The sequence below is a fragment of the Podarcis pityusensis genome (genome assembly GCF_964106645.2).
Source record: "Podarcis pityusensis genome assembly, chromosome: 7".
In the NCBI taxonomy this organism is placed as follows: Eukaryota; Metazoa; Chordata; class Lepidosauria; order Squamata; family Lacertidae; genus Podarcis; species Podarcis pityusensis.
This window is the reverse complement of record NC_138031.1, coordinates 72,106,844-72,114,536: the sequence shown is the minus strand read 5'-3', so window position 1 is coordinate 72,114,536 and position 7,693 is coordinate 72,106,844. Positions and strand designations below refer to the sequence as shown.

At 43.8% G+C, this 7,693-nt stretch overlaps 1 long non-coding RNA gene across 1 annotated transcript; it reads right to left on the bottom strand.

Annotated features, from left to right (window-relative positions):
* Positions 1-306: 306 nt before the first annotated feature.
* On the bottom strand, positions 307-7,434 carry LOC308482121. Its single transcript, XR_013989056.1, has 2 exons — positions 7,374-7,434; positions 307-631 (listed from the first exon to the last, which is right to left on the bottom strand). It is a non-coding gene; the product is annotated as an uncharacterized lncRNA (long non-coding RNA).
* Positions 7,435-7,693: the final 259 nt, after the last annotated feature.

Genomic DNA, 7,693 nt, shown 5'->3' with positions numbered 1-7,693 from the left:
CCCACATATTTTGACAGTTGGTGGGGAATAAAATAGATAAAAAGGTTTTTGTGTGTGTGTGTTTTAAAAAAGATTAGCCACCCCTGCATATTTGTGTGAGAACCTTGGTTAAGGCAGGCATTGACTTGCAGCCCTGTACCCCCACCTAGATAACAAAGAAGCCTTTTTATGCCTGCGCTCACTCATGGTGAGTTGTCTGCTCGTGGGTGGCTTGCTAGGTCACTACTTATGTAGGTTTGCTCTAAATAAAAATGGAGATGTGACCATCCACTGTTCCACTATATTAAGCTACTTTCATTGTTGAAAGCTCTTTGGAGTTTTTGTTTATTTCTTTACCTTGATTTCCTTTTCCCTATATTACTTTCCAGGGAACGTAATGTGTATTACATTTTCTCATCAAGACTCATCAGATCTAGGATGGTGGCATACAGGAGCACTATATCAGACAGCTTTGTTTATATAAAGTTCAGAGCAGCAGAACTGAATCTTGCATAAATCCCTGCACCCTTTCTTGCTGTGCAAGTTTATGTTAGGGTTAACAATGGAGCCATTTGTTGATCCTGCAGAATGTTCCAGAATGCCTTCAATCACTGCAGACCTGCCCACCCTAGACTATCTTACATAGGAGAACCTGGAAAAGGACAAAGTTCATGGTCAATGACTAGTTTTATGACAAAGGTAAGCAAAGAAGAAGAAAAAGAAAAAGAGGTAAAGGTAAAGTCCAGTCAAAGGCGACTATGGGGTTCTGGCGCTCATCTCGTTTTCAGTCGGAGGGAACCGTCGTTTGTCCACAAACAGCTTTCCGGGTCAAGTCGCCAGCAGGACTAAACCGTTTCTGGGTCAATGGAACACCGTGACGGAAACCAGAGTGCATGGAAATGCTGTTTACTTTCCTGCAACCTATTTATTTACTTGCACGGGCATGCTTTCGAACTGCTAGGTAGGCAGGAACTGAATCAGGAGCTCACCCCATTGTGCGGATTCAAACCGCCAACCTTCTGATTGGCAAGCCCAAGAGGCTCAGTGGTTTAGACTACAGCTCCACCCACTATTTATGGCAGGGGTATTCAGAGGAGGTGATATGGAGCAGTGGCACTAGGGTCTCCAGTTGTTGATTAGTTGCCAGATAAACAACGGCATGCTTTATCTGTTTGCTTGTATGAAACCATAGACACTTTGTTCTTTGTGCAGGGGCACAGCAATGAACCACGTTCATTCACTTTTCCTCACTGTCTCCCACTTTACCTTGATTGCTTAGGAATTGCAGAGAGTTAAGAAGCTGGTTTCTAATAGCAACTATTGTTAAAGAGAAGCTGATTAGTTATAGATTTAGACTTAAGCAACTGTTGTCTACCCCTTAATCTGTGAGGTAATTGTATACCTGTCTATAAAGAAAATAACTAAGTGCAGACTTTGCCTTTTTATCTTCTTCCCCCCAACCCTCATTCTGAGAAAGGGCCTCAGAAGTACAGAGCTGAGGCTTCAGAAGTACCCTGGACAGCTCCCTGCAGGGTTTTGGCTGCCACCTCCACAAGCGCAAAGGTCTGGTGTTGTTTCAGCAGTAGTCATCCTCAAACTGAGCCTTTAGAGGGAGAGGTAACTCTATTCCAGTTGCTAACTCTACCTTTTGTAAGTGGAGCCTCTTCAGTTAAATGGGCCCAGCTTGCTTTAGCAATGAATGACTCAGGAAGAGTAGAGGAGATTATGGTTCCACTAAGCCTTCTGAGAAGGGACGCGGGTGGCGCTGTGGGTAAAACCTCAGTGCCTAGGACTTGCCGATCATATGGTTGGCAGTTCGAATCCCCGCGGCAGGGTGAGCTCCCATCGTTCGGTCCCAGCTCCTGCCCACCTAGCAGTTCGAAAGCACTCTTAAGTGCAAGTAGATAAATAGGGACCGCTTTATAGCGGGAAGGTAAACGGCGTTTCCGTGTGCTGCGCTGGTGCTGGCTCGCCAGCTGCAGCTTCGTCACGCTGGCCACGTGACCTGGAAGTGTCTTCGGATGGCACCGGCTCACGGCCTCTAGAGCGAGATGAGCACGCAGCCCTAGAGTCGGACACGACTGGCCCGTACGGGCAGGGGTACCTTTACCTTTACCTTTAAGCCTTCTGAGTGGAGAATGGCACACAACATCCCCAGGCCAGAAATATAATGGCACATTGGGCTCCTCTTGCGCAAATGCTTCTGATTGGATATGTATACCTGGGGCTGGTCCTGAGGCCAATTCCCCCTTGCACTCAGAATCTTTAACTTCATCTCCTGAGGAAGAAGAGTCTAATCTAGAGGGTCATGACACACACATATTGAGATGTTCTTCAAATATAATCTCAAATCAATCATGAAACACAGAAGATCTAATTCTCCCAAGAGGGTTTGGTGGCCTGCTTGTGAATTTCTGCTAGAGTTGCCCTACTTTATAAAGGACCATCCTTTATTTGAAGGGCTGTCAGTTCCAAAGATAACCATCAGGAGAAAGAGCAGGAGCCTTGAAGTACCTGGTCAGCAGACTAAAAGGGCACATGGGTAATATGCAAACATAAAAATTAGCATAGGAAATGTTGTCCACATGTATATCCTCTTTTGTCCTCTCTTCTATTGATGCATATCATCTTTTCGACGAGGATAGGTTGTTACCAAAATGCCTGTTCTTATGCTTTAGCAGCAGTTTTTGTAAATATGTTATGGTGAGTTATCTCCATGCTGTGAATATGCATCTTATTTGCTCATCTGCTTTTCTCTGCAGATGAGTTGCAAGGGAGAAAATTAGACTAGGTGAATCTATTCTTATCCAGTCAGTTGGCAACCCTAAATCCCATGCCAACACCATAAAGTATCTAGAGTCAGTAAGCATATAATCAAAGTCAATATTTTTGCTTCATTGTGTATCTCTATTTACTTACATTGAATCCCCATAATCTATGTGTTAAAACAAAACAAGTTTTAAATGTTCCCTCCTCAGCTTAATGCAACAGCTGCATTACTGCTGCTAATTAAATACAACTGAAAAAACTTCATTCATAAGCACTGAATCTGAGGAACCTTAATCCTGCAAATGAAAACACTGAACTATTTTCCTAAGCAGCGAATTAGAAATCCCGAAAGCCATCTAGAAACTTCCATTGCTCCTTCTATTTATCTTGCACACAAACTGTTTTGCCTTCAGTACATGACTACAGGGTGGGGTGATAATTGCAGCAGTTACAGTTTGACTAACTTCCTAACCTTTTGGTGAATGTTCAATTAAATTTTATTGTGTAGCAGTTAACGGGCAGCTATCATGCTATAAAGTTCTCCTTGAGACATATTAAATAGCCACCGTTGACTTTTCAGCTGTCTGTCATCAAAACTGCAGCTATACCAACATTTCCCAAAGTTTTGATACCTGGGGTGTAATGATGATGATGATTATATATATATACACATCACCTTTTCCGCAGAGGGGATGCAAGGCAGCTTACAGATAAAAACAAGAACTGCTAAAAACATAGAAAAATAAATCATTAAAATGCAATTCAGCATTGAGAAGAAGAAGAAGAAGAAGAAGAAGAAGAAGAAGAAGAAGAAGAGGAGTTTGGATTTGATATCCCGCCTTTCACTCCCTTTAAGGAGTCTCAAAGCGGCTAACATTCTCCTTTCCCTTCCTCCCCCACAACAAACACTCTGTGAGGTGAGTGGGGCTGAGAGACTTCAAAGAAGTGTGACTGGCCCAAGGTCACCCAGCAGCTGCATGTGGAGGAGCGGAGACTCAAACCCGGTTCTCCAGATTACGAGACTACCGCTCTTAACCACTACACCACACTGGAATTAAAACTATATACATATATAAAATCTATTTAGAATGTACCAATAATTACAATAAAAACAGCATAGCACAATCCCTTTAATTGAAAGTAGTCAATCCCAAAAGCCTATTGGAACAAGAAAATTGTGACCTGCCAGTGAAAGGACTGCAAGGTAGGAGCCAGTCCAGCTTTTCTGGGGAGGAAGTTCCAAAGTCTGGGAGCCACCACCAAGAAGGCCTGTCCTGTCCCCACCATGTATGCCCGTGAGGGTGGCAGGTCTGAGGTAAGGCCCTCCCCTGAAGATCTCAAACCCCAGGCAGCTTCATATGAGGGGATATTATCTTTCAGATAACTTGGACCTGGGCTGTGTAGGGCTTTATCGGTGATGACAAGCATTTTGCAAGGAAGTGGTATGTTCCCTATAGCCAGCTGCTTAAGCAGACCTAATTCTGGATTCTATGTATATTTATACATTAATGTGTAAGTGTATAAATGTATATGTATATTTATACATTATATCCTTTGCTTAATGAGACCAGCACTTTGCACTGTGCATGGAAACAGACAGGTAAGCAGGGCAGCCAGTGTAGCAAGGGAGGTGCTGTAACCTTCCAATAGTCCCAACAGTTAACTTCATCCCCAGAAACGCACTCCTTCATTGTCTCCTGAGGCAGATGGGTGCCAACCAAAGTAGACCCATTGAAATCAATTGGATTTAAGTTAGGGGCAGGGGTTGCCATGGTTGGGCATTTTCCAAGGCTACATCCCAGGGCTCAGATCACTGACACCCTGACTTGTCTACAGTACGGAAATAAAATCCACATGCATTGCTCCACCCAGTTTTGCCTCTGTCCCCACCCACCCATGTCATGTGACACTGAGAAAGTTGTCCAGAAGGCAATGTGGCCTTTGAACTGAAAGAATCTTCCCTACCCCAATATCTTCTCTTCTTCTCTGGCGGTCACTCGTAGCTGAGTAAGATTGTAAAGGAAGGCAGACTATGTTTAGGGCCTTTTCTAGCCCCTCCCCCTTTTTGGGAGCAGACTGGATCCTAAGTAGGGTTGCTCAGTCATGGATACAGCTTCTCAGCTGCCTCATTCCTTGAGTCAGAGCGATTGAATCTGTATCCACCACCCATGTGCCGGTTCATGACTAGGGGCTTCCAGATTCCACAGCCCTGCCCCCTTTACCATTTGCCGATAACCATGGGACTTTTGGGGGTTTGGGTTTTGGATGGATTTTTGGAAGACATCTGTGCGTGAATTTGTTTTATGTGTGTAGATCAGTGCGCGCTGACCAATGCACAGTTTTCGCAGTAAAACTCTATTCCGATGGCATGAGTATCACAACGACCAGTAGATTCTGATCTGCTGCAGCCTTCATCTGCCTTAACAGCCATTGTAACATACTGCTTGTTATCATCCGCCTGTTCTGCCGTTGAGGACTTCTTGGATCATTCTTTGTCTAGCTCCTCCCCTTTGAACTTACTGCCTTGGGTGACCCTGCTGGGAGTATGAAACTCCTGACGGCTTCGTTCACAAGGGTCATAGGAACATGCAAGCCCACTCACACTGTAATCTCCATGTTGTGAAAGTTAGCATCAACATTTCTACCCAGAACTCAATGTTTGGCGAAAAGCCTTGAGGGACACTTGCATAATCTAAAGTCAAAACCTGTTTCATCCCAAAGAACCTGGGTTCAATGCCATGCTTGTCAAGGATAACAGCATATAATAGAACTGGATGCATAGCTACTGTTGGCTTGTTCCAAAAGTTAAGTGCAGAGTTCAAGCCGCTCACCTTTAATTCCCTCCTACTAAAAACTTACTGAACCCTAAACAACCTTCGCTGTGGCTGTTTGCCATTTTTCATTAAGCAAAGGATATACAGGTACACATCAGTCAAACACAATACAGTATTTATGTCAAGCTGGCGTGTCACTCTAGTTTAGGTCTGCACAGCAGCTGAAGTGACAAGTTATGTCTATCCACTGGAATGCAGTCGTGTAATTTCTCAGGAACACATGTCACCACAGTATAAATTAGCTGTGCTTTTCCTAGCTGAAAATAAGTCAAAATCATTTCGCATTTTCTGTAGGACTGGAGCTGTCTGCCAGTGGTGCAGAGCGCATGGGGAACAGGTACACAAAGTTGGCTGATTTATGAGACACCACTTGTCAGTCTTGTTTTCCGTATAACAAGCAGCAAGATGAAATGATAGAAAGAAGCATGATGGGAAAAGTTTAGTCTTACAAAAAGTTGTGTCAACACTGGAAGCAGATTTCATATTAGTACTGAACACACACACACACACACACACATTGAGGCTAATATCTGAGATTTAAATAAAGAAGTGAATAGATTTTCCCCAGTGAGTGTTGGAACAAAAATGGAATTATAACTCTATAAAGGTGTACTGCATTAATACAATCATTATGAAATGGTCTATCATTGATACCAGTAGTTCAGCAGTAGTCAACGTAGCACCCTCCAGGTATTGTTAAGCTACAACTCCCAATGCTTCACAATGTCCATTCTTCACTTGGCATTACCTACAGTAGGGATGCGGGTGGTGCTGTGGTCTAAACCACTGAGCCTCTTGGGCTTGCCGATCGGAAGGTTGGCATGGTTCGAATCCCCTGACGGAGTAAGCTCCCATTGCTCTCCCAGCTCCCGCAAACCTAGCAGTTTGAAAGCACACCAGTGCGAGTAGATAAATAGGTATCACTGTGGTGGGAAGGTAAACGGCATTTTGGTGTGCTCTGGCTTCCATCACAGTGTTCCGATGTGCCATTCAACCCCACAAGAGTGACTCAAGAGAGCTATATATGCTATATAAATTATTATTTAGCTATGATGCTATAGTTGTGATGTCAAGGGCTGGGCAGAGAAGGAGAAGTGGTGGAGACTGCCTCCCCATCCTGACCCTTCCAGGGAGGAGGAAGAGGAAGATAGTATAGATTTACAACAGGGGTTTGAGGGAGGTAGCAGCTCAGAGGTAGATGAGGGGGAAAGCTGGGAAATCATGGGAGAGCCAGAGCAACACCTGGCTGACATCTTGTCACTAGAAAGCATCCCAGACCTACCATCTCCCAGAATCTGGCAAGCCTTAAAAGTAGGAGAGCAAACAGCTTAAGACAGAGGGCACTTAGTGGCATCCATAGAGGAGGTGATGAGGTTGGTGAATGAGGAAATGGGCGGTGGAGATTTACTCAGGACAACACCATTATCCAAGAGGCTGGGTTCTAAAGCCTCTCTCTGTAAAGTTTGAAATAAAAAAGGACTGTATGAAACTTTTCCTTGTTTTTATACTATTCTGGGCAACCAGCCAGGATCTGCTGGCAGCACCCTGACAGCAGTGAGCAGAGAGCAATAGCCATTCAAATTACATACCTTCCAACCTTTCTTGAGAAAGGAAATGTGGTTGTATGAATCCATCCCAAAGTCACCAATAAAGTTGATTATTTGATGGGTACAGGGTTGCGAATGTATATCTATTGGCCTCAACTTGCTGGGTTACAAACTGGCAAACTAATATAAAACTTTCCCCCAATAGTAAAAGTTAATATATCCCCCAAATAAAACTATTCATCACCTGTTATGGAGATCCATCTTGACAGGGCTGAGATGCAGTCTGACTGTTAACTGTTTTTGGCTTTACCAAGACTTAAAGCACAGCCTCTTTGTGACATCACACATGACATCAGAATGGCATATTTGCATTCAACCTAGACTATCTCCATGCCAACAGCAATGGCCAGTAAACTTCTGCAACCAAGTAACCATCAGCCTGACTACCCAGTGGTTTCTATCTAGACTACTGGATGTTTATTTTTTGCTCTCATAATCAAAGCCTGAAGAAGAGCTTTGTATAATCTGAAAACCTGCTTCCACTCTTAAAGAAAACTAATTGTC